The 9,150-nt window shown below is 43.3% G+C and overlaps 1 protein-coding gene across 3 annotated transcripts in view; it reads left to right on the top strand.

The window, feature by feature from the left end:
- LRRC8C (leucine rich repeat containing 8 VRAC subunit C) overlaps positions 1-9,150 on the top strand; it is a 42,439-nt gene that overhangs the window by 1,193 nt on the left and 32,096 nt on the right. Inside the window, exon 1 of one of the 3 annotated variants that reach the window (XM_006032322.3) lies at positions 6-97. The exons of 1 other annotated variant lie outside the window; for it this stretch is intronic. The gene's annotated coding sequence lies outside the window, so the exon portion shown is untranslated. Of the gene's footprint in view, positions 1-5; positions 98-714; positions 829-9,150 lie in introns of those variants that run through there. One more of the 3 variants, XM_025214040.1, reaches the window with a different exon arrangement.

A 9,150-nucleotide genomic window follows, 5' to 3' on the forward strand; every position in this document is an offset into this window, starting at 1 on the left:
CCCCCCCCCCCCCCCCCCGAAGTTCAACATTGCTTCCAATGCGGCAGAGACTTGAGCTGAAGCTGCTTAAGCCAAGCAGCTCCTTTTTTCACATACGGTAAGGTGGTCCAAAATTGATGGAAAAGGGACTCTAGCAATGGGGTTGGTCAACAGTCATAAGAGCATAAGCATTGCCATCTAGGGCCATCTTGCCCTGTCCCCCACAGGGGTGGCGAGTGGATGCTGAAAGGGGGAGGGAACCGGGTATGACCTGGGTTTTTTTCCCACTGTTCCTCTCTCACTTGCATCTTCCAGAATTTAAGGTCCAGGAAATTCTAGCTGGAAGCTGTCTCCCCAACTCCCATGCTCAAAAATCTGCTGATGCTTTCCTCCAAGAACATGTCCAGTCCCTTTTTGGATCTAGCTAAACTGTCAGCTGTCACAATATCTGGTGGGAATGAGTTCCTCACTGCAATTACAGGCTGCGTGAAAAAGAATTTCCTTTTCTTAGTTTTAAACTTACTGCCTACTAGTTTTATTTTGTGACCTCTTGTTCTTGTCTTGTGAAAGGGACTATTTACTTTCTCTCTGCCATTTAGTATTTTGTAAACCATTATCATGTCCCCCCCTCAAGCATCTCTTTCCTAAACTGAAGAGGCTGCTCAAAAAGAAGACCCCTATATTTTGGATATTTCCAAGTGTGTATCTGTTTGTGAAAGGTGTGTTCTGTTACAGATGTGGTTTGGTATTTAGCCGTCAGGTGCCAACATGATGAAAAGGTTGAAAGGTATTTAACAGCTCAAAAAGTTCTGGTTTTTGACAGAAAATAAAACCAACCCTGATTTTCAGGTCAGTTTAAAAATAGCTTTGCTGTGCAACAATTTGATGGACAGTTTTGTTCATTATAAATTAAATGTAATTTATCCAGTTAGCTGAACAGAGTTGACCAAGCAAAATGAGGAGCTTATGAAAGTCTGCCAAATGTACATAGTTATAATTCCATTAGGAAGAGCATTTTCAAAACCAAAGATTTTTCTTGAGTTCTAGTTTGTTTGTTTGTGGGGGGCACTCTTGTTATTACATGCCATAAACATTAGGAAGAGCAGCATTCACATTATTTCACTTGTAGGGAGCCCTTGGTTTTGATGATGATATAGAGTAGTGGGGGCCAACCTTTTTGCACATGCCACAAATTAGCCTTGTATCCTCCCCTGCCTGATTGGATGTTCTGGCTTCTGCTCTCTGTCCTAACTACTGTGCTGCCTGTCCCCTCCCCACCATGCCATATACTGCCCAGACTGCCTGTGCCACTTGTGGCACCCATGCCACAGGTTGGCCACGCCAGCTGTAGAGAATCCTGTGAGAGAAATGCCTTTTATAATACTTAGTGTAAAGAAAAGAGTGAGAGAGAGAGAGAAATGACTTTGTAAATGAGGCTAACAAAAATTAAGCTCTTTAAATGTAACGAAATAAAACTTTTCCTGATATTTTAGAGCTGAGTTTTAATTTTGCAAAAAAAGGCAGAACCTTCCACTTCCACTTTAGAAACCACTTCTCTGTGTACTGAAAACTCATTCACTTCTGTGGTGAGAATCAGACCCTCAAATAAGAGTGGAGGGGGTTGAACAGTTCACAGGATTGGGCCCTACATTGACCTGGACTGTGTATTAGTGACATCTTGTTTATTTGTTAACATGACTGAATGTTGCCATTGATGCATAAAGGCAGATTCTTAACACCTGTGTTTTCTGAGTCATTTCCCTTCTAGGTCCTACCCTGTTCTTTCTAAATTGCATGGCAGCTCTTGCCTTGGTCTTCCTGCATGTCTTAGCATTTAAAGGCAGCCATTGGACACCTCGTGTGCAGGTTATTTCACAGTGGTATTTACTTTGTCCTCTTAAGCAGTTTTAAGTAGAAACGTTTTGATCCTAACACTAAATATCTTGTATGTATATGGTGCCAGAGACCAGGCCAGTCTGCTTTTCAATAATGAGGGAAATCAAAATACTTTTGAATTTCCTCACAATGCTGCTTATTGACTTGCCCAGGACTTTCTGGAAATTGAGATTTTTATTAGCTCAAGATGGATTCCCCAAAATCTAGGCATCTGAAATCACTAGTCAGTGTTGAAAATGTTGTCTCATATGAATACCGGCTTGTGAGAGATGGAGTAGAACCGTGGGGGTGGGGACTTTTTGGCAGGCCTGGCACAGATTAGCCCCACACCTTCCCTGAGTGTCACTCCCATGTTTTTCTGCCCAATTTGCTTTCTGTTTCCTGCCCTGTGCCCCTACCTGATCTGCTGTTGTTCTTTCTGCCCCCCTGGCTTATGTTCCCTGCCTGATTTGCTGCTTTGCTTTCTGCTCCCTGCCCTATTTGCTGCTATGTTGCCTGTCCCCTCCCTAACCCCCAGCCTCTATCTCCCATGTGACATACAGAGGCTGCCCATGCATGTGCCCTAAATTGGCAATACCCCTGGAGTAGAAGGTGTGGGGACTGCTGGAGAAACTGTGACCTAGTAACACCACAGGTTGCCTCCAGAGTCAGTCAAAGCTAGTCCCTCTTAATTGGAGGAAAAGGCTGCTGTGCAAACTAAGACTTCTGAATGCAAGGGGGAATAAAAGGGATAATTGTGGGTGGGGGGCTGGGAGCTGATGACATACATCAAGCCAACCCAGGGCTGTATATTTGATTCTAGTGCTTTTTGGAAAACTTATTTCATTGCAAAAACATTTTGATAAAAATATTTTTTATTTTAGTGTTTTATTACTTTTGGGCTTTCCTTAACTCCAAATCTGAAAACCAAACAGTTACAGATGCTAAAAAACAAAAAATGTTGTTTTCAGCAAACCCAAGAAAATCTCTTAGTTGAAAAGCAACTTTCTATTTAAAGTGATTTGACTGAAAAATTTCAACTAGCATTGAATATTTGGTAGGAACTTTGGTATCACTGTTGTTACCTACCAAAAGAAGCATCTTTAAACTGTCCAGGGCTCTGCAGGCTTCAGGCAGACATTCTAAATCAGATTTTCCTCAGTATCTTCACTGCATGTAGTCAGGTGCCTGATAGAAAGATGTAACCAGCTAGAGAATGTCTTAAAACTATATCATCAGGAGAAAGATATAAACTTCCATTAATATAACTTTAATTATGAATTAAAATGATTGATATAATCTGAGGGAGAAGTTGTCAAGGCTGCTTCAAGATCCTGGGTAAGGGACTAACTCGGAATCAAGAAACGTTTTGTCAAGTTTGAAAATAAATGAAGTGGTTTAGTCCCATGTGAAATAACTTACAGATTTCAAGCCCCAACTGCTTGAGAAATGATTTGAGAAGATTCTGCTTTAAGTAAATCCAATTTTTGTCTTCTCTTCTGGCTTTGCTAAGATAACTAAGTCAGGTATTTAATGTTGCATTATCATAATTTGCTGAAGTTTAATTTATTTCATTGTGTAATTGTTTCTTTCTAAAGAAAAAGAAATCTCCATGAGTGTCACCATGCTGCTTAGAGAATTGCTAATATTAATGTCACAATGACTTACACAGTTGTACTGACTATTATTCAAATTATAGGAAAAAGTTTGCTCATGTATAAAGACCAGGGGCAGATTCAGGGGTTGCGCTGGTACAGTTGCACCCCGCCACTCCCTCCACTTTGATTCCTTCTCCACACAAAAGTTTAAAACCAACTGCCTGGCAGTGACAGCAACATTTCTATTCAGGTAGCAGTGAGAGAGTCAGTTGACTTTGGGGGTCATTAAAATCTACCTGATTCCTTCTAAACTCATCATTCCACAGGTGTTAATGACCCTCTCTCTTTTTTTTTTAATGGTCTTGATATTTCATTAATAAAGTTAGCCTTTCTTGTGCAATTCTGCTGTCTGTTAGCTGCTCCTGCTACTGTAGCTCTTATTTCACAGCCTTACAGACTGTTTTTAACTCATTCCAATAAAGTTATTTGTTCTTGCATCAATCTTAAACTGAGTACTATAGCCCTAGGCCCCTAGCATATTAGTTACACTTCTAGTTTCTTTTTTACCTCAGTAAAAATGTGTTGCTTTATATGTGATGATGTACTTCACCATGTGCACCCACCTTGTCAAAATCCTAGATCCACCTGTGATAAAGACATTAAGGACCTCTTTCTTCTTTTGTTAGTCATTTGGAATTGTGCTACTGACTTTAGTGGGAGCAGCAGTTGGGGTTAGATGATCAAAATAGTCAATTCATCCAAATTTAGTAGTTCATTGAGCTAGCATGGTTAAAGCAGACAAGTTTTTGTAGCCAATGGCATGCAAAGGATTAATATATTACCTCCAGTTGCCTTTGATACCTCTGCCCAAATGATCAGCTATTCATTCATAGCTGGGTTGCTTAGGGTGGCATTTGCCACAAGTCTGGAGCAAGGTTTGATCTTGCATCTCTAGAGCTGCAATAAAGTGTGTTCCCCCTCGGGATCATATAATGATCCACTACAGATAAAGGATATGCTAACTTACCTTTCAGGTGGGTGGCACTAGCAGGGAGTGATTCATATTTACTGAAATTTTATTAAAAAATCCACTGTTTAGTTCTTTCAAAAGTTCTGAACATCAAAACTCCCACTGTGGTCACCATTTAAAACAAAGATATTAGCATCTTGTCTGGATCAACCACTTACATAAGTACTGAACATATCTGTTACATGAAGCAAAGTATAAATCAAGTACTGTCCCTTGTATCTAGCCTCTATAAATAAGAAGAGATAATTTTTTATGTGTATATAGATTATATCAGTCTTAAAAATGTTAGCAATGATGGCACTTTGGGTTATACTTTTATTATTCCTTTATTCTACAAACTGGCCTGTAAGGAGGAAAGTGTCTGGTATTAGTTTCTAGTTGAAAATATCCATACATCTTTCCTGGTGTAATGGGATTACTGTTTTATAAGATTATTGCAAACTTAAAAAAGCCCCCTTGTGCAACCAGGAAGCAAGAGCAGAAAAGATCCTTTATATGAAGAAGTCACAGATCATGAAACAGCCATTTCTTTAATTTTTTTTTTTTTTGGCTACACCATAGCTTAGTTTTTAAGTAATTTTTCAGAGCAGGGAGCTAGGTTAGGTGTGAGCCAGAACAGCTCTCTTTAGATATTTTGTTTCCCATTCCAGTTATGACTGATAGAATTAAAACTATATCTGTTGAACTTGTTTCCTATTAAACACTGAATTAGATTAAAGTCCTTGTATATTCCTTAATGAACTGCCTTAAAAAAATTAAGTTCCGTGTTCTCTGAAACAGAACTATTTTTAAGTATCTTTTAAAATTGACTATTTTAATTAAGAATTTCAGAAACTATCTTGGTAAATTTTTGCTTCTTTCAATCTATCGTGTTTTGGGACTTCTTAAAATACCACTTTTTAATAATTTTTTGAATCAATACTCTAGATCAATTTGAAAAGTTTTTACTTCATAAAGAACATTTTGCACTCCTATGAGACTGCAAACCTACAGGCTGGGGAACTCCCTTCTTGTTAGTGCAGAGGCAGAAAAGTACCTTGGAGTCATTATTGATGCCAAAATGAACATGGGCCGACAGTGTCGGGGCACAGGCACTGGGAGAGTCCCTGTTCCCTCGAGCGCTACCAGGAGTGACAAGTTATAACGGTCACAAGCTGGCAAAGAGTAGATTCAGACTAGACATCAGGAGGTGCTACTTCACTGTCAGGGTGGCTAGGATCTGGAACCAATTTCCAAGAGAAGTGGTGCTGGGTCCTACCCTGGGGGTCTTTAAAAGGAGGCTGGATGAACACCTCGCAGGGGTTGTTTGACCCCAGTACTCTTTCCTGCCATGGCAAGGGGTCGGACTTGATGATATGCTCAGGTCCCTTCTGACCCTACCAACTATGAAACTATGAGAGGTGGTCTTAGTTCGAAAGCTATATTAACCCTGATAAATTAAGAATGTTGTCTCTTAAGCCAGTGGTTGTCAACCGAGGGTACACATACCCCTAGGGGTACTTAAAGAGGTCATAGGGGGTACACAGAATGAATGAGAAAAAATTATTAGAGGTGCACCGATACATTGGTCCCATTGGATTGGCACCGACATAAGGAAAAGTGACAGTATCGGCAATCAGCGTTTTTTGGCTGACGTGGCTGATTGTGTGGCCAATAAATGCCCTGTGCATGTGCTCAGCCACAGCACAGCATGCAGGCGGCCAGGCGCGCAGCTTGGAAATGAGGAGAGCAGCTGGGTCCAGCTGGTAAGTCTATTGTGAGGGAAGGGGTGTGTGGCGGGCAGATTGAGGTGAGGGAGGGAGTGGGGCTGGGGCAGGAGCAGGCGTTGTACAGCTGGGGCAGGGCACAGGATGGAGCCACGGCTTGTTGTGGGGAGGGGGGGATTCCCACTGCTGCATGCACCCTGGGGGGGCATGGTGGGGGCACATGTCCCCAGATCTGCACACAGGGCTAGGGCAGACTGCCGCTGGGGCGGTGCCAGGTTCTTCCTGGCAGGGGTTGGGCTGGACTGTGCTCAGGGTGGGCAGCAACAGTGCTGGGGGGGAGGCAGGGGTTGAGGCAGCTATGGTGAATTTTGGGGTGACTGCAGCCCTTAGCCCCCCTGCTCCCCACCAGGAAGAGCCTGGCACTGCCCCTGGCCACAGCCCACAGCAGCAGCCACCCTTGCCCCATGCAGATCCGGGGCCACATGCCCCCCATGCCCTCCTGGGTGCATGCAGTGGTGGGAGCCACCTCTCCCCGCCGGACAAGCTGCTTATGGCTCCATCCCACACTCCGCCCTGGCTGTGTAGCTCCTGCCCCTGCCCTAGCTCCACTCCCTCCCTCCCTCCCTCACTGAAGGGGCCTCAATCTACCCTCCCCCATGCCCCTTCCCTCCCCCCTCACCCGTTCCCATGCACAACAGACTTACCAGCTCGACTTTGCATATATTAATTAGTGCAGACTGCTTTATATCACATAATTGGTAATGTTAAAAACGAGAAAAATATAAAGGGGTACATGTGCTGAAACTTTGAGACAGAAGGGGTACCCTTGTTAAAAAAAGTTGCAAACCCCTTCCTTAACCTGTAGTAGAACACTTCCTATGGCTTTTGAAGTAGTTTTTTTCAGGGCAGAAAAATGAACTGTTTCTTTAAAAATGTACAAATAGACAAAAAAAAAAGAGGAAGCTTTTTTGTCCTTAGTCCTGCCTACTTTGGGCATGCAGAGCTCCTACTGACTGCAGTGAGAATTTGGGTTACAGAATACAAGAAAATTGTATTTCTTAAACCAGCAAAACTGAAGTTGAAAGAGCTGCTAACAGTGAAACTGCTGTTCACCTGAATAAGTACTGTAGCTTTAAAAAAAGTCAAAAATATTGTTTGGAACCATAACTCAAACACAGCAGATATTCTTTGTGAGAGCTGAAAATGCTGCACGTATTTAGAAATGCAGCTTATTAAATCTAGTTCCTCTTTGATTTATCTGCCAACTCTTGTTTTCAGTAGTGAGTTTCTTCTGCGGAAACTGATGTCACAAATATTTAAAAAGAACTAGTATTTTTTTTCATTTCTTTCTTTGTGTTGGTGATGTTCACTGTGTTCTCCAGGATTTGTATAGAGTGATTTTTTTCTGTATACAAAAGTACAAGCCTATGGCACCTATAGACATACATTGAGCTGCTCCAGTGCACTGTAATTACCATACTTCTAAGCAGACTCAATTAATCCAGTCTGCTGGAGTGCTGTAATTACTGCGCTCCAGCAGACTGCAACGTCATGTACATCAGTGTCCCTGTGCTAAAAAATGGTGGCGGAGGGGCTTTAACTAAAGTTCAGTGAGCTTCCCCTCCCCTCTCCCCCCCCCCCCCCCCCACACACCTTCCCCCAACCATTAATATAAACTGGCTAACAGCTAGAGAGCTCAGGGACAGGTATATTCTCAAAAATGGCAAGATTCTCAAAAATGATCAGTGATACAGATGTATGAGGGGAAATTCCAGCTCCAAAAACATTAACGGCCAAACTTCCACTGACTTCACTAGGACCAGGACTTCACACCTGAAAGGTACCTAGTTTTCAGAAGGCAGATTTTTTTTCTGTTTTCAGAAAAAAAGCACCCTCTTTTGAAGTCCCTCCTGGTGGACACCCAGAATCATTAGTCACTTATAAAAATCTAGGCCATACTTCATGTCCTGAGAAAGTAGAAGCTGCATAAACAGTACTTAGAATTCAGGTTTTACCACAGAGTAATGGAAGAACTCTTTGAATACTGTATTTGTGTAAATATGCTGGATTATACTTGGAAACAAAATCCTTGTTTTTGCATTGGACAGGTATAGCACAGGGAACAGATTTTGGGCTCACCCTGGCCCTTCCCTGGGCAAACCTCCTATTAAATTCCACGAGGACTGTAGGATTGGGCCTGGGCGCATCTACATGTGCGCTTTACTGCACATTAAACTAATCTAATGCACAGTAAAGTGTTACTGTCTACACGTGTGCAGCAATTACTGCTCAGTAGAGTAATGTAAAGTGTCATTTGCTAGTACTGACCGATACAGGTACTAGCCAATGGTGCTTTACATTAATGCTCATGAATGCAAATGTAGATGCTGACTTGGGAGCAAATTGCTCCCAGTCAGCCCAGACAGCAGGGGCTACAACTGCTGCCCCACTTAGGGGCAGGGCAGGAGCTGTCCCCAGCTTTAGGGGCAGCTCCAAGTGACATGGAGCTGCTTCTGGATCCAGGGCCAGCTGGCCCCTCAGAGCCTGGGGCTAGCTCCAAGCTCTGCACCACTTAAAGTTGGCTCTAGTCAAGGCCAGCTTGCCCCCCTGCCCTGTTTCAGAGCCCAGGCCTGACCCCCTGGAGCCTCCTGCCAACCCAAGGCTGACTCCTTGTGCCCCCTGCCAGTCTGGGGCTGCCCCCTTGTCTCCTGCCAGCCCTGACCAGACCCTGGAGGTCCCCCTGGCTGCTACAGGGGGACAGAGCAGGGCAGGAGCAGCCCTGAACTAGGCTGTTTCTATTGGGCTCATAGATTCATAGATTCATAGATGTTAGGGTCGGAAGGGACCTCAATAGATCATCGAGTCCAACCCCCTGCATAAGCAGGAAAGAGGGCTGGGTCTAGATGACCCCAGCTAGATACTCATCTAACCTCCTCTTGAAGACCCCCAGGGTAGGGGAGAG

This window comes from Alligator sinensis, unplaced genomic scaffold, assembly GCF_000455745.1.
Source record: "Alligator sinensis unplaced genomic scaffold, ASM45574v1 scaffold736_1, whole genome shotgun sequence".
Lineage (NCBI taxonomy): Eukaryota > Metazoa > Chordata > Crocodylia > Alligatoridae > Alligator > Alligator sinensis.